Genomic DNA, 25111 nt, shown 5'->3' with positions numbered 1-25111 from the left:
TACTTCTGTAAGGGCCAGGGAAAAACATCCTTTCTGAATTTAAGACTACTACAAAGGCACCACTAGAAATTACAGAGGTCCCAAGGGAAAACAGCTTCCTGTGAGAAGAGGACTGTCCTTACTGCCTGTTTTTGTGGTGATGAGATCACACAGTTTAGATTCTGTATTTGGTCCTACATGGGTTTTAAGGGCCTTATTCCATAATTACAGAAAGGAAAAACGGAGGTCAATGAGACCAGAATAATTCTGGTGTTTGAGAAGTTACTATAACTACAGTCAGATTGCCTACTGAACTCAGAAGAAAAAGTATGCCTTAAGTTTTCATTTTTTTCTGTTCCTCAGAACCAGTTTTGGATTAGAAAAAAAACCTCCATCCAAAGATCTTTGCAATACACAAACCAATACTTAGGTCCAAAAAAGTTTTGAAAAAACAAGCATTGCACCAGAGAATTTTCTCATGTAAAACATAAAATTTGACAAAACATGCCTACTGGAGGAATTTTCATGGAAATTAAAACACAAAACTATAGAGGTTAGCTGAATGAGGACACCAGCTACTCTTCACTACCCTTTTATTTTCAGATCTAATTTCCAATTGACTCCTTAAAAAAGAATCATTAGTGCTTATCTCCTGGTCACCACTTTCAAGAAGGAACAGAGAGACTTCAAAGTTGTTTATCCAACAGAAATAAGTATTCACCAAAAAACTGTTTTTGCTCAAATATTATCCTAAGAACCTGGCACTAGGCCTGCTCAGACCACAAGACAAAGACTACTGTATGTGTTCATGAACAAAGCATGTCATCATCGGTACCATGTGACAATGTACCAATCCTCCGGCAGCTCTGAATGTGAGGCCCAGAAAGGTTCAACAACAAGGATGATGACCACTCAGGGACTACCAGCTGATCTGAGCTCATGAAGCAGTTCATGTCAGTTGCACCAGGGAAAACAAAACCAAGGCAAATTAAAGGAAAAAAAAAAAAAACTCTTATTTTTGTATTTTCATTTTGAATTCTGGTGCTTAATAAAGACCAGACTTCAGTAACAGAGAAAGATACAGAAGAAGAGACTTATGTCAGGCATTTGGGGCTTCATTGGCAAACAGCTTTTTATTTTTTTATATGGGGGTGGTGTCTCACTATGTTGCTCATGTAGATCTCAAATTTTTGGGCTCAAGTGATCCTCCAGCCTCAGCCTCCCACGCAGCTGGAACTATAAATGTGTACCACCATACTCAGCTGCAGAGTATTACTGAAAATATCTATTTCCACGTCAATCTTGCAAGACTTCCACTCACTTGAGACAGGGTGTATTTCTTGTCCTTTGAGGGGTGGTTAGGAAATATTTATGCTTCTAAAAAGTTTGAAGGAGGGGAAACAAATGGATCAGGAAAAGAGAGACAGAGGCAAGTGAAGTAAATACCAAGGTGATAATCACTGGAATAGGTGCAGGATGTGGCCTGAAGGAGAAGACAAGAGTGGGAACAGAACTGGTCTTTCCCTAAGAAAGCCCTACATGGCACCTGTCACTAAATTTGGTTGCTCTGGCAGGTGGACATAAGGGCAATAGTTGCAATCCACAGCTCATCTGTACAGAACATCCCTACCCTTGGGTGTTTATTCCGTGAGACGTGACAATACCTTGATGGTTTTCGTATGTGAAGAATCTACTAGGCCACTGTGTTTATCACTGTGATTAAGGGTGAGGGAATAGGACTACTAGTTCCAGCTGAGTTGCGAATTCAGCTGTCATTCCTATGGTTCCTTAATTCTTAGGATTACATGCTCTTTAGGTGTCTCTATCTAAGAGTAACAAGCATTTGGCTGTTCAGCTTGGCTGTCTCCTTCCCGATTCCTGTTTTTCCTGGGGAATTAATTATCTTTGCCTTGCTAATCCCTTACTAGTTTCACACCTGTACCAGAGTGACCTGGGTCATTCTCAGGCCCTACCCCAAACCACAGGCAATCACCACACCCACAGCCCAAGAGACTGCATTTCAATCAAGCACACACAGCAGTCACAAACCCTCATTAATTCTCCCTCTGAAATGGGTTCCCCACACGTGATAAGTCTCTCCCTAACCTCTGCCACTTCCTAGCTGTGGTTTCATGAACTCACCCTCCTTCTCCTGAGTCTCCCAATCAGATGTCTCCAATGTAGATAGCATGCTCCTTTACTCAAATGCCACGCAGTCCAAAGTTCCTGACTCAAATCACTGCTCTGAAGTTACACCAGATGCAAAGACATTCTTTCCACATGCTAGTTTCAGGTCTGCTAGTTCTCTTCCCCAGCAATACACTAAGCTTCTTGATAGCAGGAGTCCATGTCATCATTAGAAATGTTCCATGGGTCTCAAGGTATCCAGAAAGTGGTTAACTAACAGAATAAGCCCTTGTCTCTGTCTTAGGTTTCCCTCCTTTCAGTCACCTTCTCATTTTCCCTCAGAAAACTTTCATTTTCTCTTTTCCATAACACAGTTGATTTACCCAAGGGTGAGAGAAATGATTTAGCTGCTAGTGGAAAAAAACTGAGGAGGCATAAAAGACAGAGTCATAAGGTGTTAAGGTCATCTAACTCAGAAGACAGCTAAAAACCAAGCAGCAAACAAATTTTTGGAGCTGCAAAAGTCTGCCACTAAATTCAGTGATTCAGAAGAGAACTTCCCAACTTCCCCCACCTCTGCTAAATACCTCTTCCCAGGACCTTCCTTTTAGCTATTTTATTCTCCTTTGGGATTCAACTGGAATAGGAAGGACTATTTGGTTTCCCAGGCTATCTGAAATTAAGAGGGTGGAGGATGGCTGCCAGATCAAGGCACAATGACAGCTCTGAGAAGTTATGACTGACAGGAGAGAATTTACAAAATCCAAACAGTAAATTATAGGCTATTACAGTTTAAATGACCTTTCAATCTCCCAAAGTGCCCAAGGACACCAAAACAAAGAATATCAAAACAGCACAAAGTGACTCTGAAAGATGACCCTAGATACCAGTCCTTAAGATCCAAAAAAGCAGGAATGGACTCTGCATCCAACTACAATGTGTGGTCTCCAGGACCACCAACCACCAAGACAGACTTTCTCAAAGGCAGGCACATGCCTGGAGCTGGTGGCTCAGTCCTATAATCCCAGCTACTCAGGAAGCAGAGATCAGGAGGATTGCAGTTCAAAGCCAACTTGGGCAAATAGTTCAGGAGACCCTATCATGAAAACATACAACACAAAACAGGGCTAGTAGACTGCTTCAAGTGGTAGAGTGTCTGCCTAGCAAGCATGAGGCCCTGAGTTCAAATCCAGTACTGCTCCCCCTCTACCCCCCACAAAAAAAAAAAAAAACACAAACCTTAGGCCCTGCCATTCTGACCTGGATGCTTACATCTGGCCACACCCACACTCATCACTTCTCATCCACCTTTTCTTATGGTATTTGTGATTAAAGCTCCTCACCAGACCACAGACTTTCTGAGCAGAAGGACTGCAGCTTTGGATGGGCCCTTAGGAAGGCTGCATTTAAATGAGTATGTTTTAAAACAGCCTAAGTGTTTCCACATATGGTACAGGTATTAATTCTCCTACATTCTTAAGGCTAATAAAATGCAAGGATTCTGCGATCAATGAGGCAAACTGCTATTACCTTGGCATGGAATCTGTATGCAACAGAGAGCCAAGGAATAAATGCCACACAGGTAGAGGTACCCATCTGAGCCACGAACCTCAAGGGTCTGTAGCCAGTCTTCTACTCGGAACAAATTACTGGGTGATTCCTTATTAATTTCTTGATTAAAAAAAATAGCATTTAAATACAATGATTTGCTTCAACTTTAACAAAAAAGGTATTTTAATGAACTTAACTGGTGGTTTTGTAAGATAAAACTGTAACTTACAGTTGGTGTGAGGAATTTTTTTGCCTAAACTGAATTAAGAACTACATCTACAAGCCAGGCATGGTGGTCCATGCCTGTAATCCCCAGACTTGGGAGGAGCATGAGTTCAAAGCCAGGTCTACATAGCAAAATCCTATCTCAAAAATAAAAAATCAAAAACCCCATCTCCTAGATTCATACACACACAAAAAAATTCTCAGTTTTGTTTCAAGTTCACTATTAATATTAAATACACTCCTTATGCTTAAAAACCCACTTAGCAGGCCCAAATGGCCTGACACCCACTGAAAAGCTCTCTTCTGAGGTCTCAGCGATCAAGATTTCCAGGCCTGGCCTGTTGCTCTCAGAATCTACAACCCTTCCTTCCCCACAGCTGAATCCTCTTAACCCTTGCTCTCACCTACTCCTTGCTGGCTCAATTCAGGTAGAATTTCTAGGACAGAGATTTGAATGGCTCTTGACCAAGTCACTCTTGCTGCTTCACTGGCCCTGACCTTATATCTAATAACTTAGTTTCTTTCTCCTGCAATCTATAGGCCTTACCTATCCTCTAGCTTGGTTCTGATAAGGGGTCTGAGACCCTCTTTGGATAACCTGCTGCTAAGACCCTGGTGGTGGGGCTGAGGCCTCATACCACTCTTGGCAATCTTCCAAGAGCCAAGCAGTCACTCTAAATCCATATGGCCAGAACAGGTCAGGGGACATGGGCCTGTGTCAGGTTATTTTCATACCCCAGCCATCAGTCCTGGAGATCTCCACCCTTCCCTCCCGGCCCAGGGACTTCCTCCCAGCTGCAGCCAAAGAGCCTGCCACCCCACCCCTGGGCAGGGAAGTCTAGGTCTAATGCTTGGGCCGTCCTAGGAAATGACTCAGATCATAAAAAGCTGAGGGTCCTCTGGCCCAGAATATAAGTCACAGGGTCTGTACCTTACCTTTCAAAACATGTCAAAAATAAAACCCCAACAACAAAATAAGAAAATAACCATGTTGGCTTTGGGTAAGCTGAAGCCACTGCAAGGATGCCTCTAGTTCTAAGGTGAAAATGGTGGAAAATTGAAGAAATGTCTGCAGCTTTGTCTTCCCCAATGGAGGAGAACCAAAGAGGGATCCTGTCAACAGCTTCAAAGCCAATGGCTACTGAAATTACAAACATGGAACTAAGTAGCTAATTCTTCTCTCCTAAGGAATCAAGTCATCTTCCAAATCCCTACTGACAAAACTAATTGGGTGCATATTTGTCAATACCTCTGAAAAATCAGAGGGTACCCCTAAAAACTCTAGCTGGCTGAACTGTCTTACACTTCAGAATAACATGGATACTCATGTTCTGGTCAAAGCCTATTTCTGCAATTCCTGTTTTCTATAAAAGTGTAGCATTTTCTATTTTCTAACACTATTTTATAGAAAGATTTTCACTCAGACATACACACACGCATGTGCACACACATGTTGATTTTATGTCTTTGGTTTTTTATCTTGTTAACAATCCAGAAAACTCCAACCCTGTAAAGTTTTCACTCCTAGGAAGAAAAAATACACAGTTATTTAAAAACCAAAAGTAGTGTCAACGCTTCCTCAATGACACTGCTGCTAAGAATGAACAGTAAATAATAAGCTTGGGTGGAGGGGAATTTTGACTATCTTCCAAAATAATTCTCAGTTATTAAAGACATGGTTAAAAAAATAGTAAAGCATGAGTTAAGCAGGAAATACTAACTTCTTATGATAATGCACAGTGAATATACACAAATTATATGGATGTCTGCTTAAGAGAGAGGCTGTCCAGTGACTCTATAGAGAGAGGACCCTTCTCCCCACTGTATACTATGTGTAAGAAAAAGCACATTCTTCTTACAAACCTTCATTTAAAACAAACAAACAAAAAACCCAGGAACATGATCTAGCAATCCCACTTCTGAATATTAATCCAAAAGAATTGAAATTGGGGTCCCAGTGAGATATTTACCCACCATGTGCACTGCAGCATTATCTACAAAAACCATGATGTGTGAGCAACATAAGTATCCATTGATAAAGCAAGGATAAATAAAATGTGATATAACCATAAAACAGAATAATATTCAGCCTTAAAAAAGGAAGAAAATTCTGACACAAGCTTCAACATGAATGAACCATGAGGACGTTATGCTCAGTGAAATAAGCCAGTTACCAAAGGGACAACTCAAGCATGATTCTACTCATTAAAATAAATAAAGCAGTCGAACTCTTACAAGCAGAGAATGGCAGTTGCCTAGGTTGTGGGGAAAGGATGCAAAGTTGTTTGACAAGTATAAAGGTTCAGAAACCCAGGATGAGAAGTTCTAGAGTTCTGCTACACGTTATGCTTATAATCAACAACATGGTACACTTAAAATTTTAGGAGATAAGATCTCAGGTTTGTTTTTGTTTTTAGCCACAGTTTTTAAAAATATGAAGAAAGAGGCTCAGGAATTCAGACTGAACAGTTATCAAAAGAACTGAAACTAGGATCTCGAGAAATGTATGTGCAAGCTCCCTGTCTGTCCCTTTACAGCTCCATACTATGAGGTACATAGTAAATATACAAGTCAGTAGCATAATTATTACCAAGTATTACATACTATGCATAATTATACGTGCTATAACTTTTATATAACTGTCAGCACAAGTTTTTTATCAGCATCACCACAAACATATGAGCAAGCATTTGCTACACCTTTATAACAGCTATAAAACATCAATACATGAAAGGAGTATTTCAACCCCATTATAATCTTGTGGGACCAACATAGTATATGTGGTCTGACATAGTTCGAGCATTGTCATGTAGCACACGATTGCATAATAAAACCTCATGTTTTCACTTCAAATATATACAGTAGAAATAAACTGCTACCTACACACACACACACACACACACACACACACACACACACACACACACACTGTAGGGCTAGTGAAAGAAGACTGGCAAAATGGTATTTGAAGTTGGCCAGTAAGTGTGGATATGGCAATTAAGTGTCTCTCTATTTACAGATTTTTGACAATTTCTATGATGAATTTTAAAAGCCTCAGGTTGCCCTATTTGGAGTAAAATTTCCTCTAAAATCTTCCATCTGGATTCCAGCCACTTTATCAAAATACATAGATCTCTTTATATATCCATGTCCTTTTACTACACCTGGACAGCTCCTATTAACTCTCCAGGACCCAGTGACTTCCTTTCATTCCAAAGCAGAGCCCTCAATTTCCCCTGTGCTCCCCCTGTACTCCATTCCTCTCACTACATACCTCTTCTTATATTGTCTTGTATTTGCACATGAAGCCATCTACCCTACTAGATCTTGAACAAGGAAGGGACCATAATCTGTTTTATCATCACATTCCCAGGGCCTGGTATACAGTATCCAGCTGATAAATATTTGACCCATCACCACCAAAACCCAAATATCATCCTGCCAACAAATGCTAAGAAGGTCTTTCAGGCTGAGCAGCCTGTGCTGTTCTCTACAACATCAAGCATGCTGGCTTCTTCACACCTCCACTTCTAATTCCCAGCTTGTCATTTCTGCATAGAACCTCTCTAAACACACACCTTTACTCCAAACAGCCTCCAGGTCAAAGGAGAAAGGTGTATGTGGACATATACAAGGTACTCTAGGCTGCTCAGAGGGCTTTCCTGCTTAATTCCAAAGTTGTAACTAAATACAAGATAGCAAGCCTGCCAGGCAATGCATACTTACACATGTCTATGATGCCAATTCTCCTGCCTGAGTAACGAACCATTAATGGCATCAGCTGAGAAAGGATGACATCCTGGCCACCCCCATACTGGTCACATCCAGGGAGTCGCTTCCTTTCCATCACCCTTCAAGTCTCCAATGACAGAAGTAGGAATACCAACAAAGGTTATTGTGAACAACAGAGATGATATATCTAGGATTTCCAAATTTGCTTTAAAGTGGAAATCTCTTCTTCCACTGTTCTGCAAAGATGGAAAAGATATGGATCTCCCCATTAATATTGCTTAGAAAATTGTCAGTTGTCTTGTGTCTCCCCTCCATCCCCTCCATTCCTCCTCAAACTTTGACTTGTGACCTGTATCACATATGTAGCTCTCAAATATACACCAAACCTTACTGTTTATACTTTGTCTCCTATGGACAGTATGGTGGAAACATAAGAACTTCAGAGTTACAGTAATCTGGATTCTTCTTCTGGGTTTATCAATAGTTTTCATATACAGATAGTCTCTAACTTCCAATGGTTCATCTACAATTTTTCAGTTTCACAATGATGCAAAGCGTTACACAATCAGTAGAAAACGTATTTGGGAATTTTAAATTTGGCTGTTTCCCCAGGATCACAATATGTGCTATGCTTTCTCTCAACGTTAGACAGTGGCAGTGAACTGCAGGCTCCCACTCAACCATGTAATCATGGGAGTCAACAACCAATACTCTCCAGCACACTATGTTGCCAGTGTGTTTAAACATTACTTTTGTATTTTTGCATCTTGTCGTGTCTACAAAATGCCATCTGTGTGTGTACATGAGACACTCAACCCTTTCTTACAAAATAAGCTTTGTATTAGGATTTTGCCCAGCTGTAGGTTAATGTGAGTGTTCTAAGTGTGTTTAAGGTAGCCTGGGCTAAGCTGTGAGTTGGGTAAGTTAGGTGTATTAAGTACATTTTCAATGTACAATATTTTCCACATGTGATGAGCTTATCAGAACATAACCTCATCAAAATTCAAGGAGCATCTGTACTTTTTTTTTTTAATTTTTGTTTCTTGCTGTGTTGGGAATTGAATCCAGAGCTTCATACATGCTAGGCAAGTGCTCTATCTATCACTAGGCTACATCTGCAGTCCTGTACTTTTTGTTTTTTAATAACTTTACAGCAATCTTCTTTGGAGGGGCAGGAGGGGATGCACTGAATTAGGAAAAAAATTATCTGAAGATCAGTCATTCTTTCTATTTTAATTTGAGCTATATTCTGTTATTTTTAAATAAAATTAAATTTACTGTTTTGTTTTAAATGTCTGCAGTGTATTTCTGAATAAAGTTACTTTTCTGTGATTTTAAAAATATCTACCAAGTGGGAACAATGTAATAATGTACAATGTAAGTCTAATCGGAATTGCCACTATGAATCTCTCCTGTATAGTGAATATATCCTAATAAAAATTATAATTTAAAAAAGCCTACCAAGGATAGATTACTCTTGTCATCAGGAAAATAACTTCTGAAAAGAAAAACCTAGGGCTGTGGGGGTGACTCAAGTGGTAAAGTACATGCTGAGCAAGCACAAGGCCCTGAGTTCAAACCCCAGTACTGCCAAGAAAAGCCTGGATAATGTGTAGTTGAGTGAGAAGGGTCCAAACCCTGCTAACCACCCTTCCCACTACAAGCAGAGCTTCGAAAACCATTGGAGTCTACCAAAGTATAGACCAAAGGTCAAGCTTGATAAATATGATGAATACTGTATTATCAGTCTCATTAAAATTACTTGTTTTAAGTTTAAAATTCTCACACTGTCATTTACAGTCTTCTCTGTATGATCATTTAATTTAGGGTCCTGTGCTAATGAGGTAAGAGCTTGGATTTCTCTTTTTAAACACAGGAAACTCCAAATACCAGGCATCTCGCAACGGAACAATATATGATCCAAATCCACATCAGTACTACAGCAAAGTGCTATAGTTTGAATGTGTATATCCCTCCAAATTCATATAGTGGACCTAATGCCCCATATGATAGTATAAGAATTCCACCTTCTAGTCCACAGTTCTAGTTACTCTGAGCCAACTTTGATACAAAAATATTACATGGAAAACTCCAGAAATAATTCATTAGTTTTAAATTGTGTGCAGTTCTTAGTGTGGTAAAGTCATTCACTATCCTTCCCAAAATGTAAAATCCCTATGTCCTATGTATCTACACTGTATTCATTATCCACCTACTAGTCACTTAGTAGCCAGCTCAGTTATCAGATTAACTACTGTGGTACATTTACATTGTTGTAATTGTTCTATGTTATTATTAGTTACTGTTAATCTCTTACTGTGCTTAATTTATAAATTCAACTTTATTCTAAGTATGTATGTATAAGGAAAACCATAGTACATGTAGAGTTCAGGACTAGTCAGGGTCTCAGGTATCCACTGGGAGGCTTGGAACAAAGTCCCTAAGATTAGGAGGCTACTACTGCATTAAGAAAAGGTGAGGCCTGGGGAGCCTCATGAGGGCTCTGCTCTAGAGCCTTAGGAAAGAGGCTGAAGGGGGTGCACTGATGTCCCCTTTGCCCTTCTATCTTCTGTCATGTGAAAATGCAGCAATTATGCTTCATCTTAAAATGAGAGAGCAGCTCTCACCAGACAATGAATCTGCTGGCACCTTGATCTTGGACTTCACAGCCTCCAGAACTGTAAGGAACAAATTTCTGTTCTTAAAATCTTACCTAGTTTCAGTTATTTTGTTATGGTGGCATGAACAGACTAAGACACAAACTGTGTAAAAATACCCTGGTAAGGATCAGAAGCTGTTTATATGAGTGATAACACATTACCACACCTTAACAAAGCCTGTCTTCCCACAAATGAAGGAGAGATAGAAGCAGAAGCACTACACATCTAAAAAAGACAGAATAAAAAATAATTTTTAAAAAAGGAGACTCTGGCTATATACTCAACAGAGGTATGTATCCAAAGGTTCTAGGTGCACCGTACAACAGATAACATGACCTTGGACTGGTCTCTTAAATTTGCTGGCCCCAAGCAGCTTCATACGCAAAGTCAATAAACTGAATTAGACATGTCCGAATCTTTCCAATTCTGCAAGTCAATATAAATTCACAAATTCTTAATGGATGGACTCCACAGTAAAACAAACAAGGCACGTAAAACCCTTACCACAGTGGTGAGCATGCAGTACGGCTTAGCAGCTGGTATTCAAATGAGCAGGTTTAGGTTTGTATGGGTTATACATAGAATATATTTGAATATCTTTGGTGAGGCTTTCTCTAAAGGAGAAAAAAAACACTTTAAAGTCCTATTTTAATCAGCATTGTTAAATCAAAGGAGCCTAAAATAAAACAATAAGTTATGAAGCCTTACATGAAAGGATATGAGCCTCTCAAAGTCGACTAGCTTTGTTTTCTTTTAAATTAGACTTTCAGTGAACTCTTGGCAGCACTCAGGAAGAAATCCTGAGTGCCATGAGACTCATCACTCTGCACACATTTTTACTGAAAACTGTTATTGAAAGTTGCAGCTGGAGAAGCAAAGATCAGCAATACTCTGTCCCGGGGTCCAAACACTCACTGGCAAGTAACAAGCATCCCAGGGGTGTGAAGTGTCACGGGTTCTGGATAAAGAAAAGCTTATCCTGAAACCTCTAGAGCACAGGTCTCAAACTAGCGTGTTCTGGTCCACACACTTGCTGAATTAGATTGCCCACGCTTAGAACGGGAGGTTACACCTAAAGAAGGATTCCTAGCTTCTCTTGAAAATGTGGAAACACCAGCAGTGTGGTGCCTGAATTTCTGCTCAGCAACACTGAGGCTGTCTGGGTTCTACCATTTCCTTAACCACAGCACCAGGCTGAAGATAGGCTGCCATTCATGCTCGACTCACTCCTGGGCTGGGTTGGCTGGCTCTCCCTTTGCTCAGCCCACTGCACCTAAACATAAGCAAGGAGCTCTTAGGAGCCTGGGCTCTGTAGCTAGAATCCCTGCTTTGCCACATAGGAGCCATGTCATTATCTTAAACATCATCTCTCTGAGCCTCAGTTTCCCATCTGCAAAACTGGGGTGTTATTAACAGGATCTGCCTCATGGGGCTGGTGAGAGGGTAAATGTGCTTGGAGCTGGGCCTGATATACAGTAACTGCTGCATAAATATCAGATGGCCCTGAAGGCATTAGAGTTTTGATTTTCTGTCCCAAAGCTCTAATATTCTACAGTTATCTGCCAAATTATTTTATGATCAAAAAGAAAATGGCAGATGGTGACTGCTGTACAGATATAACTTAAGGATAACTAGAGCCACCAGACACAAAAGGACAAGCACATGATTCCACAGCACGAGGTACCTAGAATCAGCAAATTCAGAGACAGAAAGTAGAATAGAGGCTACAGGTGTGGGGGAAGGGCAATGGGGAGCTATTGTTTAATGGATACAGAATTTCTCTTTGAGATGATGAAAAACTTCCAGAGATGGGTGGTGGTGGTGGTGGTGGTCACAAAACAAAGAGAATCTATTTAATGCCACTAAATAAATAAAATATAAATTTTAGGTTACATATATTTTACCGTAATTAAAAAAGGATAACTTTAGCCTACATAATTTGATCTTCTGCTATTTGATAGAATGAAGGTGTTCATGATTACAAAGACACTGGAATGCACTATAAATTTATGTTGTCAAAAGCCACATGCTGCATATCCCATAATAAGTTTGGGGAAAATAGCATTAACTATCTTAACATCTGTGCTTCCCCACAGTGGCCTTTCCTTTGGATGGGAGGTCTCATGGGAATGAATCTGTAGCAAAACACAGTCTTCGGCTGGTGAGGTCAATTTTTAATACCTGTGTAGGGCAGTCGGGCTATTCTGTCATTAGAAGATGCTCCATGCAAACTCCTCATTCTTTTTTTTTTGTCAACAAATACACAAAATGGGAGGCTTCCTGCCAAGCGTCATGTAACTGGGTGCTTTGAACTATGGGATGCTGGGCAACTCTGGCAAGAGGTTTAATCCACACCTGATCTAAACAATATTCAAAATGCACATGCACCCACACACACTGAAAGAGGCAGGTTATAAACAAACACACAAGAGAATGTCCCAAACCATCTAAACCAGGATACTTTGTTTATCGTTCCAGACAGGGTCTCCCTATGTAGCTGGCTACTCATGAGCCTCCTGCCTCAACCTCCCAAGCGCTGGGATCATAGCCTGCCAGGGTATTTTTAAATTTCTGTATGTGCCACTTGCTACAGCAGCTATCTTTCATTTGAAAAAATGAGCATGTAAAATAAAAGTAAACTTAAAATTACCTTGAAAACTGCAGTTAACCCAATAAATACACACAAAACAGGTGGATTCACAACTTGGATCCACTGTAAGTGTTTATTTTCTAAAACTGACAAGGACAGAGCATTCCTCATGAGTTTACAATCTTGAGTCAGGTCGTTTGCAATTAGCTCCAAGGAGAAACTTCCCTACACTTGGGAATTTCTTAAATAAACTGGTACCTTTGGGGCACAAAGGTTGTTTGTCACAAAGGATTCTTTTAAATATTAGTGAAAATTCAAGGTAATGGGGTATTACACGCTGAGCACCAACCCAAACTTGGGGTATGAAAAACACCTGGCATTTTGATTTCTAGTGCTGCTTGACACTTAAAGACACCAAGTCCCCAGGTGACTGTATGTCCCATATAATAAACCCTCAAACACTGATCTTTTTCCCCTTCAAGGGCACAAAAAAAGTGTTCCAAAAAGACTAAAAGGGAAAAGATACTCTTTAAAACAAATTTATCCTTTTTAAAACCAATGCATACATCAAATGACAAGTATTTTTATACTGCAAGGATTAAACAGGGAGGAGATAAATGTTTTTTTAAATTCATTGAAAAACAGCCTCAAGCAAAATAGCTGCAATCTAAGAAATGACTTCTATCTATGAACCAACATGGCAGAAAGTAAGGAGTAGAGAATGTTTTTCTTTGAGGAGAAACTTTGATCTTCCTATCCAAGCTGCATATAAACCAAACAACAAATACTTATCAAATATTTATCAAGCAGATTAGGAGAAGCACTGAATTAGACAGATCCTCCTTCAAATTCATGTTGAAGTCCTAATGCCCAGCACCTCAGAATGTAAGCTTATTTGGAGGTTGAGTATTAATGTAGAGTTAAAAGAATTAATCAAGTTAAAAGAATTAATCAAGTTAAAAGAATTAGGGTTAAAAGTACTAATCAAGTTAAAAGAAGGTCATGAGAATAGGTCCTAATCCAATTGACTGGTGTCTTTATAAAAGGGGGAAATTTGGATATAGAGACAGACAGGTATAGAGGGAAGACACAAGGAGAAGACAGCCATCTACCAACCAAGGAGAGAGGGTTAGAAAGATCTTTTCCTCACAGGGCCTCAAAGGGAACCAACCTACCCACCTTGATCTTGGATTTCCACACTCCACAACTCAGAGACAATAACTTTCTGATATTAAAGCACCTACTCAGCTTGTGACACTTTGTGACAGCAAACCTAGCAAACTAGTATAGCTTATTACCAATTACAATAGCCTCAGAGTCACTCAGTCCTCAGGTGTCTCTCCTATCTAATGGACTTAACACAATCCTCAGGGAAGCATCCCACAAATGTACAAACACGAGACAGCTGGTGAGCACCATTTCAGGGGTTACAGGAGAAATATCAAAATCTTGCAAAGATCTAACCACCTCTCTAGCATAGGGAATACACAATGCTTTGCAAACTTACCACACCACTATAAATCACAAAAAAGTATATATAAAACAAAAGTACCAAGTGCTTTGCTTATCAGTCAATGACAACCACAAAAAGCTGAGCCAATTTTTAAGACAGGACTTTGTCCCCAAGACAAATGGCAAGTCTCATGCTCTGTGAAGTTTGGGAAGTCTGTGAAGTTTGGGAAGTCAGGAAGTGTTAACCTCTGTCTCTTACCCTCTCAGAACACAATTTACTGCAGGAAGATGATGTAACTGCCCTGCTTTGTCCACCAAACAGAACAGTGTATGCCTTTAATATGTAAGCCTGTTTCATCTCCCTAAATACATAATTGATTTTCAACATTTTATGCTCCAGTTACTGCCCCAAAGCAGATTGGGACAAGTATTTCAACTGTGTCTTCCTTTAAAGTATAAAAGGAGTGATCAGAACAATTAACAAATTGTCTTCAGTTTTTCTTGAACATTCATTTGCTCATGACTGTCTCTAGTTGTTGTCATTCACATACATACCTCTCATGTGTCAAAAAAGATGCAAAAATATATATAACCTGGATAAAAAATATTTAAATACATATACTATGAGAAGCCTCTAATAAGAATTGTCTTTATTTAAACACTGACAGAATAGCTACATACATTCCCCCATAGAAACAGAATTAGGACCAATGTCAAATAAAAATCAAAAGTTTAACTTCTCTTTAAAAAAAAAAAAAAAAACTAGAGCTATATATTTAGGTCATATTATTTTTAGCCACAGCCTCCTAAATGACCTGAATATCCCAACATCCATCCTAAGTGACAAGTTTTGTAATTCATATGAATAATTTAGTTGGGCAAATTTGCTTTACTTGTTGTTGAATGAAAAATGTTGCTTCAGAAATTGACAAGCCAGTTGCCCACAAAAACGTTCATACTGAAAACCATCCACTCCTACTAAGAAAAAAATGAAGAGAAAGTCCAGCTCTAAAACTGGGTCTCCTGTATGGCAGACTTCATGGCTGTATGGAAAGGGGCAGTTTTGTTTACATAAATTCTTTGGTTCATTCACCTTCTCCCAAAAAACTGGAAACATTAAAGTATTTTAAGGTTCCAAAGGCATGTGTTTGAGCAAGTTCACAAAGCCAGTGTTATTAGCACAATTACAAAGATTTCTTTCGTTGGTTTATTTTTGTGGGGGCGGGGCATGCTGGAGACTGAACCAGAGCCTCACACGTTAGTAACTGCTCCACCACTGAGCTACATCCCAGACCCAGTAGCTCTCACAGAACACCAAATGCAGAAGAGATGCCAAGAATATTTTACTCTGACTTCTGCTAAATAGAACCATTGCAGCACTGGCCTTAACAACAACAGGGTTAGGGGTTTTATGACCTCTTTTTCAACTAACTCACTTTTACAAAAGCTGGTCTGTCCAATAGAAGAAAACAATTTGTCTAGATGATACTAGCTTTGGGAAACAAGAGCATTTATTCTGGAGAGCTAAGGTCTGCCTAGTGTCTGTTCCTTTTACAGGAACAGCACCCCTCCAGCTCCCCATCTGGGTCTCTCTTCTAGGCCCACATTCAACACTTCCTAGAAGCTTTAGTGACTTAATAACCCATGAGGCTTGAGAAAAGAAACTGGGGATGGGGCCCAACCCTTCCCTCCTTTTTCTCCCTGATAGGCTGGCGCCATGCTCTCGACTTACCAGCCTTCAGAACTATAAGCCAAATAAACTTCTATTCTTTATAAATTACCCATTCACAGGTATTTTGTTACTGCAACAGAAAACAGACTAAGAAAACGCTATTTAAATCATTTTTTAAAATACCTAACCCATATTCTCCAATTTTAGTTCTATTTAAAAAAAAGTGCAATTTGAATTCTGTATGTCTTCTTTCACCTTATCTCTTAGAACTAGTTCAGAACTCAGACAAGCTCAAATCCAAAAAGTGAGTATTTCCTCTTCAAGAAGTAGAATTTAGATATCTTGCTGACTTTAAATAGGTTATTTTACTAAATCACCTGTGAGAAAACAGAACAATCCTAATCCCCAAAAGTTTGACTTTTTTCATTGCATCCAAAACGTACTGGGAATCACTGTGACTACTTTTATGACCACTTTTGAACATAACCCTTGCTCGGCCATTATTAGTGGCAGCTAAGTGAACTTGTCCATGCTCCAGGCCCTCTCGTGTAAAACGGAAACAGTGACATCCCAACCTCGTGGGTGTGATTTAGAGAGAGTGAAATAACGCAGGATTAGCAGAACTATTGCACATAAAGCAGCTGGAATGTACGTAGCGGGCAGTGCTAAATATATACCCCCTCCCCATCCTCGTCTATTCAGGATGGACACGTCCATTCAGAACCAACAGGGGCTTTAGGAGATTATTCCAGTATGCCTTTCTTTTTAGCTTTTTAGGTGAGGAATTTGAGACCCAGTATGAACAAGTGATCTGCTGCATGTCACTCTTCATTTTCACAAGCACACAGTTCTGAATGGTGTTCCCTTAGCACATCCTTGAAATAGGGTTTGGCAGATTATAATCTGTAAAACAGATCCAGGAGTTAGTATTAAATCCTCCTTTACTGTACAAACAATGGTGAGGCCAGGCCCTTGCTGGGCTCCTACACCTCCCTCCCCTTCTCCCACTGAAAGGGAGGACAGCAGGCTGGCAGTCTCCTCCTGAGTCAGGGCTCTAGAACCAGCACAACTTTTCCCTGACTCACATTTTGAGTAAGGTCAAGCACACCCAACAACCCAGATTCTAATTTATCAGTTTCTACTTCTAGCTCTAAGATTTGCAAACTATTTTATCATGGTTTCTCAAGTTTCTTCCATCTAAGTCACAAAAGCAAACTAATCACTTGCAAAAGTGACAAGTTCTTTTTATTTATTTATTTAGCAGTACTGGGGTTCGATCTCAGGGTCTCTCATGTGCTAGGCAGGTGGACTACTACCTGAGCCACACCCTCAGCCCTTTTTGCTTCAGTTACTTTTCAGATGAGGTTTGTGGAGGTTTTTTTTTAATTGTTGTTTTGTGTGTGTGGTTTTTGTTATTGTTTTGGTTTTTGTAGGACTGGGGTTTGAACTCAGGGCTTCACACTAGGTTCTGTACCACTTGAGCCACACCATCAGCCCATTTTGATCTAGTTATTTTGTTTGTTTGTTTGTTTGTTTGTTTTGCGGTTCTGGGGTTTGAACTCAGGGCCTTCACCTAGAGCCACTCCACCAGCCCCTTTTTGTGTTGGGTTTTTTAGAGATAGGATCTCCCAAACTATTTGCCCAGGCTGGCTTCGAACTATGATCCTCCTGATCTCTGCCTCCTGAGTAGCTAGGATTACAGATGTGAGCTACCAGCACCCAGCTTGATCTGGTTATTTTGAAGATGGGGTCTCTTGAACTATTTGCCTGGGCTGACCCTGAACTGTGATTCTCCCAATCTCAGCCTCCCAAGTAGCTAAGATTACAGGTGTGAGTCACCTGTGCCTGATTAGGACCTGAGTTTTTGCCCAGGCCCACCTTGAACCTCTAATCCTCCTGAGTTGCTGAGATTACAGCAGTGAGTCACTGTTCCTGACCCTCAGCTTATTTCTACTTTCTCACTGACAAATGGCTAATGTGACTTTCCTAACACTGCATTCAAATTTATTCCTTTCAGAATTTGATTTGTTTTATTTATATATTTATGCATTCATTCAGTTTTGCATGCCTCGTGCATGGTGGGCAAGGGCTCTACCACTTGAGCCAGAACTCCACCCCTTCACATAGCTGAAATACGTCTCAAATTCAAAAATAATTTTGTATGCCTTGTCTCGGAACTACGTCTTTCCTTCTATTGCACAGAACCCAGCATTATCGGTTACAAGGAAATGATGTGACCATTCTAATGGGGACACTTTAATCCTTAGGAGTTTGATTTGTGATACCTCATCAACATTTTTAGACAGATGGCCAGGAAGAGCTTTCTTGTTTATTCTGCACTCAGCCTACACTCAATCTGCTTGACAGTGGACCCCTCTGTCAAGTTCTCATCCACATTGCACTCCAGGAACTAGCAAACCCTCCTTCAAAAAGTACAGTGGGCTTCCTATTCTAAATTACTATTATTTAAGTCAGATGTGTCCAAAGTAGAAGGTGGAAGGTCATCATCACCAAGGGTATAACAAAGGAAATTAGTGAAAGGTCTAATTACTATTTACAAACAAGTGTGTGATTATAATTTTAACATATACAAATGTTGCAGGTGTGACCAAAAGGTGCAGCTTACTATTAGGACTGAAATGTTAAAATGTTTAAAGACTACTGTGCTACCCAGTCACAGTGGCATGCACTTTTGGTCCCACTACTGGGAGGCTGATGCAGGGGGGATTGCTTGAGCCCAAGATGTCCAGACCAACTTGGGCAACTAACTAACAAACCAACTAACACTGGGCACCAGTGACTCATGCCTGTAACCTTAGCTACTTGGGAGGCTGAGATTGGGAGGACCACTGTTCGAGGGCAGCCCAGGCAAATAGTTTGCGAACTCCTGTCTCCAAAATAACCAAAGCAAAATGGATGGGAGGTGTGGTTCAAGCAGTAGAGCGCCTGCTTTGCAAGCTTGAAGCCCTGAGTTCAAAACCCAGGCTCACCAAAAAGAAAAAGTAAGATCCTGTCTCTTAAAAGAAAAAGAAAAAAAAAAAAAAAACGTTTTCTGGGTATTATATGGACAATTCCAACTAAAATATTGTATTCTAGTTGTTTAGGTCTTAAGATGTTTTATATTCATGTAGTTTTTAAGCACTGACATAACATTCTTATTTCCAAAAACAGGCTTTCCTATTATATATTAAACTACATTTTTTATTCAGGTCTGTTCTTAGACATCTGAAATATTTAGAAATATTTTAGTTTAAATTTTTAAAAATATTTTTGTCTTTACTTCAAAATTAAAATAATCAAACATCTTCTAAAACATAAATGAAATTTAAGATAAATTTTCAAACACATGTAGCACTTACAAAGTATAAGCACTGTTCTAAGTTCTTTCTTCTGGAATACTTATAAAACATTATAAAATTACATTTATTTTTAATAAAGTTAATTCTAAAAATTAGTATTTATTAATATGTGGAAAAAATTACTTTTGTACAACTCAAGACTCCTCTAAAACTATAGTCTAAAACGGTTTTCAAAGAGGAGGCTCTCTGAAGACAAACAATTATCCTCTGACTTCAGCCTTTTTCATGTTCCTTTCTCAAGGAATCCAGTTACTAACTGTGTGGCCTTCAGTCTGTACCTCAGAATCCTTAGCTACATTAAGTTCATTCACTAGAGTGCCTACTGTGTGCCAGGCACTACCCTTGACTGGGATAGACAGTGGTAAAGACAAAATCCTGTTTCCAAGCAGCCTACCAGATAATTTGAAGGAGCACAGAGGATGAATAGCTACTCTACTGTTGGTTTCTATTTGTTTGTTTGCAGTGCTGGGCAGCAAGACCAAGGCCTTGCCCATGCTAGGTAAGTGCTCGACCACTGACCTATGCCCCACCCCCAAAGTTAGCCATTATTATCTCCCTAAATGAGAGGCCACTTTATTTCTCATAATTATGTAATTTTTAAAGAATGTTTGATTGTTACTCTAATTTTCAAGTAGAGATAAAAAAAATTTTAATCATGGAGATAACTCAGTCCTGTTTTAAAAGCAAATTCTACCTAGCCCCTAAATGTCTTTTAGCTGGTGAAAGAGGACAGTAAATGACCAATGAGAATGTGTCGCCAATAAGCACATACACCCTCTACCCTTCTTTGTTGTAAAGCTCTATGAATCCCATCAGCACAGCCCGGCAGAACAAGGTCCTGTGAATGACTTTTAATGGACAGCATGCTACCAGTGCTCTGGACCCTCCCAGCACTTTCCAATGATGCTGATGAAGGCCTAGTTACACCTAGAGGTTACAGCTGACGTACTGTACTGTGGAGCATCTGATAGCTGCAAAATTCAACTGCAGAGCAACCTAATCCCTGATGATGCTGCTCATTTCCAGGCTGCCCTTAGAGGACCTGTCATGAGACATCTTTTTATTTATTCAAAATTATTATATAATCACAGACTGCGCCCTCTATGGTCACCACTGTTCCCAGAAAGCACTGCTCAGACAGCCTGCCTTTGAGCACAGAATTCTAAACAACCAGCAGGAGAATAAAAGAATCCTGCTGAATCCAAAGTAAACACATGAAGTAAAATGATAACAGGAACTCTCAAGGGAACACTTCCCTTATAAGCAGCTTAGATCACGTCACAAACACCTCATTAAATACAAATATCTGAGACAGACTCGTATCCTATACCAGGAGGTCACAAATACCACACTGGCCACCACTGAAGACTGGAAACGCCTTTGGAGTTTTAAGTTACAGCTTCAAAAATCTGCAGGAAGAGTGTGGTATGATCCATTTCCTAATATACTCATTTCATACCATTCTGATAAAAGGCAAGAAAACCTGTGGCAAAATGTCTGCAGTTGATAACTGTCTACAAAGCCAAGCAGCTGGCCAGGGTTTGACCTCACCAGTGGTATTTGCTCTGTCAGCATTAGAAAAATATTCAGGCTTCCTCCTCCTTCCCATATCCCTGCTCTTCAATGCAGTATCAGGTTGCTGCCTTCAGACTCAGTGGGCCTATAGCTCCCTCAGGCAGGTAAGCAGGAAAGAGGAGGATGAGAAACAAAAACAGGCTGAGATGCTCAGCTCTGTCCACACTGCCAGTTGCAGATCCCAGTCTGGGAAGAAACCTGTGCCAACAAGATGTCTCTAGGTGGCACAGATGCCCCTACACTGGGTCCTCATGCCTCTCTGCAATTTCCAGCCCGTCTGGACTCCCCACCAGTTTCATAACAGCACATACCCAGTCAGGACACTGGAAGACAGTCCCACTGGACTTCTGATCCCTGTGTTCTTACTTTCCCTAGTTCAGGTCCTTCTTCTATCAACATCCTCCTCCCTTTTCTCCCCTCCCACAACCTCTGGAACCTTCTTTCTGTTCTTCAGTTCCCTAGAGATTGAAGGCAGAGGCTCTGGAGTCATGAAGATCTGGTACCACCCACCTCCATTTTCTGGGTGTATGACCTTGGGCAGGTTGCCTAATCTCTTTAAACCTGACCCCTCATCTGTACTGCAGGGATTACTTCATCTCTGAAAGTAAGGATTACATGAAAATACACAAAAAGCACTTAGCAAAATCCCTAGCAAACATTCAAATATTTAATAAGGGCCCATTTTGAACCAGGAAAAGGTTTTGTAAATGGTCGTGATTATCATTCCCTCCATCTACCACCTCATTTTTTATCATGGAAAATAGACATAAAGTAAGTTTTACCATTTTCAAGCACACAGCTAGCTCAGTGACACAACACCCATTCACAGTGTCCTGCAATTATCACCACCATTAATCTACAGTGCTTTTTCATCTTTCCCCATTGAACACGGACTCCCTTCCCTCTGCTTGACAGTCGATCCTCCTGCAGACACTGGCTCAAGCACAGATCCAGGAGGGCAGAGACCATTTCTCTTCTAACCACATGTAAAATTCCTCCTCCTTTAGGGCTTTCACTATTCAGTCATAGCATCCTTTACTCCAATTCTCAGCTCACACCTACCTATTTCTGGTAACTTCTCATTCACCAGGAAAAGGAGGTGGTCCTTAGATCACAATTTTCTCTTCTGTCCTTTCTCCTGAGAGACGATCTTGCCCAACAGTTAGACAATCTTGCCCAACAGTTAGCTCCTAAAGGAACAAAAGCACAAGGATGACCTGGATTAGAATCTCAACTCCATTTTTTATTCATTGTGTGACCTGAAGCAATTCCCTCCCCTCTCTGGGCCTCATTTGCCTGATCTATAAACAGGGATAATAACTAATTATTCATGGGGTTGCTGGTGAATGACAGCTTAGAGCAGTGCCCAGCACAGGTGAGTAATGCAAATGTCATCACTGATGCCCATCTTAGGCTCATTCCCAGGCACACCTCATAGCCCGTGGCATTGTTCCACACTCAAGCTTTATGATCACAATTTCCCATTCTTCCAGCCCTCACACTCCTCCTCCTCTCCCCACACCCTTGTTCTTTGATGTCCCTTGAGTGTTCCTCTTCTTCACTCCCTGACCCCATGGGCCCTACCACTAACCAGTCCCCACACCACCTGGCAGCCCCCTCTGTATTCAGCATCTTCTTTGGCTGTAGCAGGTAGTAAGCACCAGTACTCAGCTTCTCATCTACACTCCAAGCTCAGAGACCCCAGAGAGCAGTCATGTCCCTGCATGGAGAGATCCCAGTGCATTAGACTTCTTAAGCCCAGAAAGTAGCCTTTAAAAAAGGCTCTTCCCATTCCCCTCAACAACCGTTCCCCATTTTCACCCTTCTCCTCAGGCCCACTCTTGCAAAAGGCACCTCCCCAGGCTTTCCCTTAACTCTGATTCAAACCAACCTTTTCCTGGACCCTTTTCTGGCTCCCTACTGTACTCCCTGCTCCATCTACACTGAATCAGGCACACCACACCGTTTATAATCCACTTCTGCCTCATTCATGGAGTCAGCCTCTGCCTCATCCCCACCTTACCTGGCCACTCTCAAAATGCCATGCAAAAATCACCTCCTCCAGGAAGACTACCCAGCCTCTATAACCCGCACACCCTACATCAACTCCACTTGGCTATTTCCTCTGATTGTGTGTCTCTCTGCTGGAGAACAGAGGCTACAACATCCACTGTGATTCCCCAGTGCCCGGCACATCAGTGTACCAATAACTGTTGAATAAATAAAGCGATGAGTGCAGTAGACCTTCTTTCTGCTCTGTAATGTTTTATTACGATGTTTTATTAAAAACATCAATTAAGACTCATAACCCACCACTTACATACGATGCCCTACATTTTATTCCTCTGATCTAGACTGGGAAACATCTTCTGCCCAGAACAAGTATTCCTTTGATGAAAGAAAAGACCAGAAACAAAAACACTGCTTCTTCCTCCACAAAAACAGAAGACCCAAAATAGTAAGCCGTTTTATAAAAAATGTCCAGCTGACACTGGCTTAGGTGGGGATAAATGCAGTTGTCAGGGCCTAAGAGGAGAAAGGGAAGTTTACTTTGGATGGCTATTTGGGGGAGACAACAATATGCAATGCTAAACAAGAAAGCTGACTAAAATAATAAATCTCAGGTCTATTTATAAGACAAGGGAGGAAGAGGAAATGGGTAACTCCAGTGGAAATTTCCTTTGTCTAGTCTTTCTTCTGGTGTGGCTACCACACGAGTTTCTCCATACTAACTTATGACAATTTAATTTATAGGAAGTGATTTCAAAGGGCCCAGGGAGCTGCAGATGGTAGGTCAGGGCCCATCTGTTTAAGGATGAAAGCTTAGCACACACCATTACATCACTCTGACCTTCCTCAGCAACTTCCTATCTGACAAAATCTAGATGTTTGCTCAGTCAACAAGATATTTGTGTTTGTCCCAGCCTCAGGCTTTGGTTCCTGATTAGTTTTAGAGTCATTATGCATCCAAACTGAATAAGGCTACTGTTAGCAGCTGAAAGGTCCTCCTCTGGGCAAAGCCCCAACTCTGTGGCCTTCAGGGAGTGACTGCTGTCCTTTCTGCATAATTGCACTCCCTCCTGATGATGCACTGATCAGTCCTCCTACCCACTTCCAGAGCCACAGCCTTCTCTCCTCTACATTCTGTCTACTTTCTCAGGGGATCCTAGGGGAGCAGCGAGGCAAGCCTTAGGCTCTCCCCAGACAAATGCTCAAGTATGACACACTCCAACTTCAGCAGCTCAGAACTATCCCAGACCAGACTTCCCATCCCCCAAGGTATCCTCCATGCTGCTCACATACCAAGAAAACAGCTGGTCCTGGATGCTCACAGACCCCACAATGAATGCCCGATCACCCACACGTACAGATACACATCAGTCAAGTATGCTTGCATGACCACACACACCTGTGATCACCTTGGAACGTGCCATCCTAACTTTTCATCTTCCTCAACACTCCACAAAACACAACCACAAACTCAAAGTCAACTACAAAGTATCTCACAGGTACTTAACGATAACAACCTTGGCAGGGAATGTAGAAATTACTGTTTGGTTTGGGTTGGAGATGGGTTGCAGGGGCCGGGGGTGGGGGGCGGCACATGAACTGATGTTTAAAACTTTGAAACACTTTTTAAAATAAGATAGATTGATGGGGAAATATGTAACAAAGCAAAGATGGAAAATCCTAATTGTAGGATCTAGATAATGGGTGTTCATTGCTCATTTCTTTCAGTGTCCTATTTTTAAAATGTTTTCATAATAAAATATTGAGGGGCATTTTTAGTGCCTTTAAAAAAAATAAATTCTAGACTTCATTTGGGTTTCACTGATTTTCCACTAATGTTCTTTTTCTGTGCTAGGATCCAAATTCAGGATCACACTCTTATAATTTGCACTTGTGTCTCTTTGGTCTCCTCTGTCCTGTTACTGTTTCTCAGTATTTCCCTTGTTTTTTGTGACCTTGACAGTTTTCATAAGTACTGGTACATATTTTGTAAAGCATCCCTGAGTGCAGGTTTGTCTGATTTTTTTTTTAATGGTTAGACTGGGGTTATAGGTTTGGGGAGACCACAGAGGTAAAGTGCCCTTCTCCTCACTATGAGCACATGCTATGCTATGAGCACATCCGTCAACATGATGTGCAGCAGGTTAGGTTAACTTTGACTCTTTGGTTAAGGTCAGAT

The 25111-nt window shown here is 40.7% G+C and overlaps 1 protein-coding gene across 19 annotated transcripts in view; it reads right to left on the bottom strand.

Annotated features, from left to right (window-relative positions):
* Positions 1–25111, bottom strand: part of Tanc1 (tetratricopeptide repeat, ankyrin repeat and coiled-coil containing 1) — a 259962-nt gene that overhangs the window by 205313 nt on the left and 29538 nt on the right. For 18 of the 19 annotated variants that reach the window (XM_074070867.1, XM_074070878.1, XM_074070870.1 and 15 more), the window contains exon 2: positions 21985–22112. The gene's annotated coding sequence lies outside the window, so the exon portion shown is untranslated. Of the gene's footprint in view, positions 1–21984; positions 22113–22528; positions 23130–25111 lie in introns of those variants that run through there. The other variant, XM_074070866.1, reaches the window with a different exon arrangement.

Source organism: Castor canadensis, chromosome 4 (assembly GCF_047511655.1).
Source record: "Castor canadensis chromosome 4, mCasCan1.hap1v2, whole genome shotgun sequence".
Lineage (NCBI taxonomy): Eukaryota > Metazoa > Chordata > Mammalia > Rodentia > Castoridae > Castor > Castor canadensis.
Note: the sequence above shows the minus strand (reverse complement) of the source record. Positions and strands in the feature narration are given on the sequence as shown.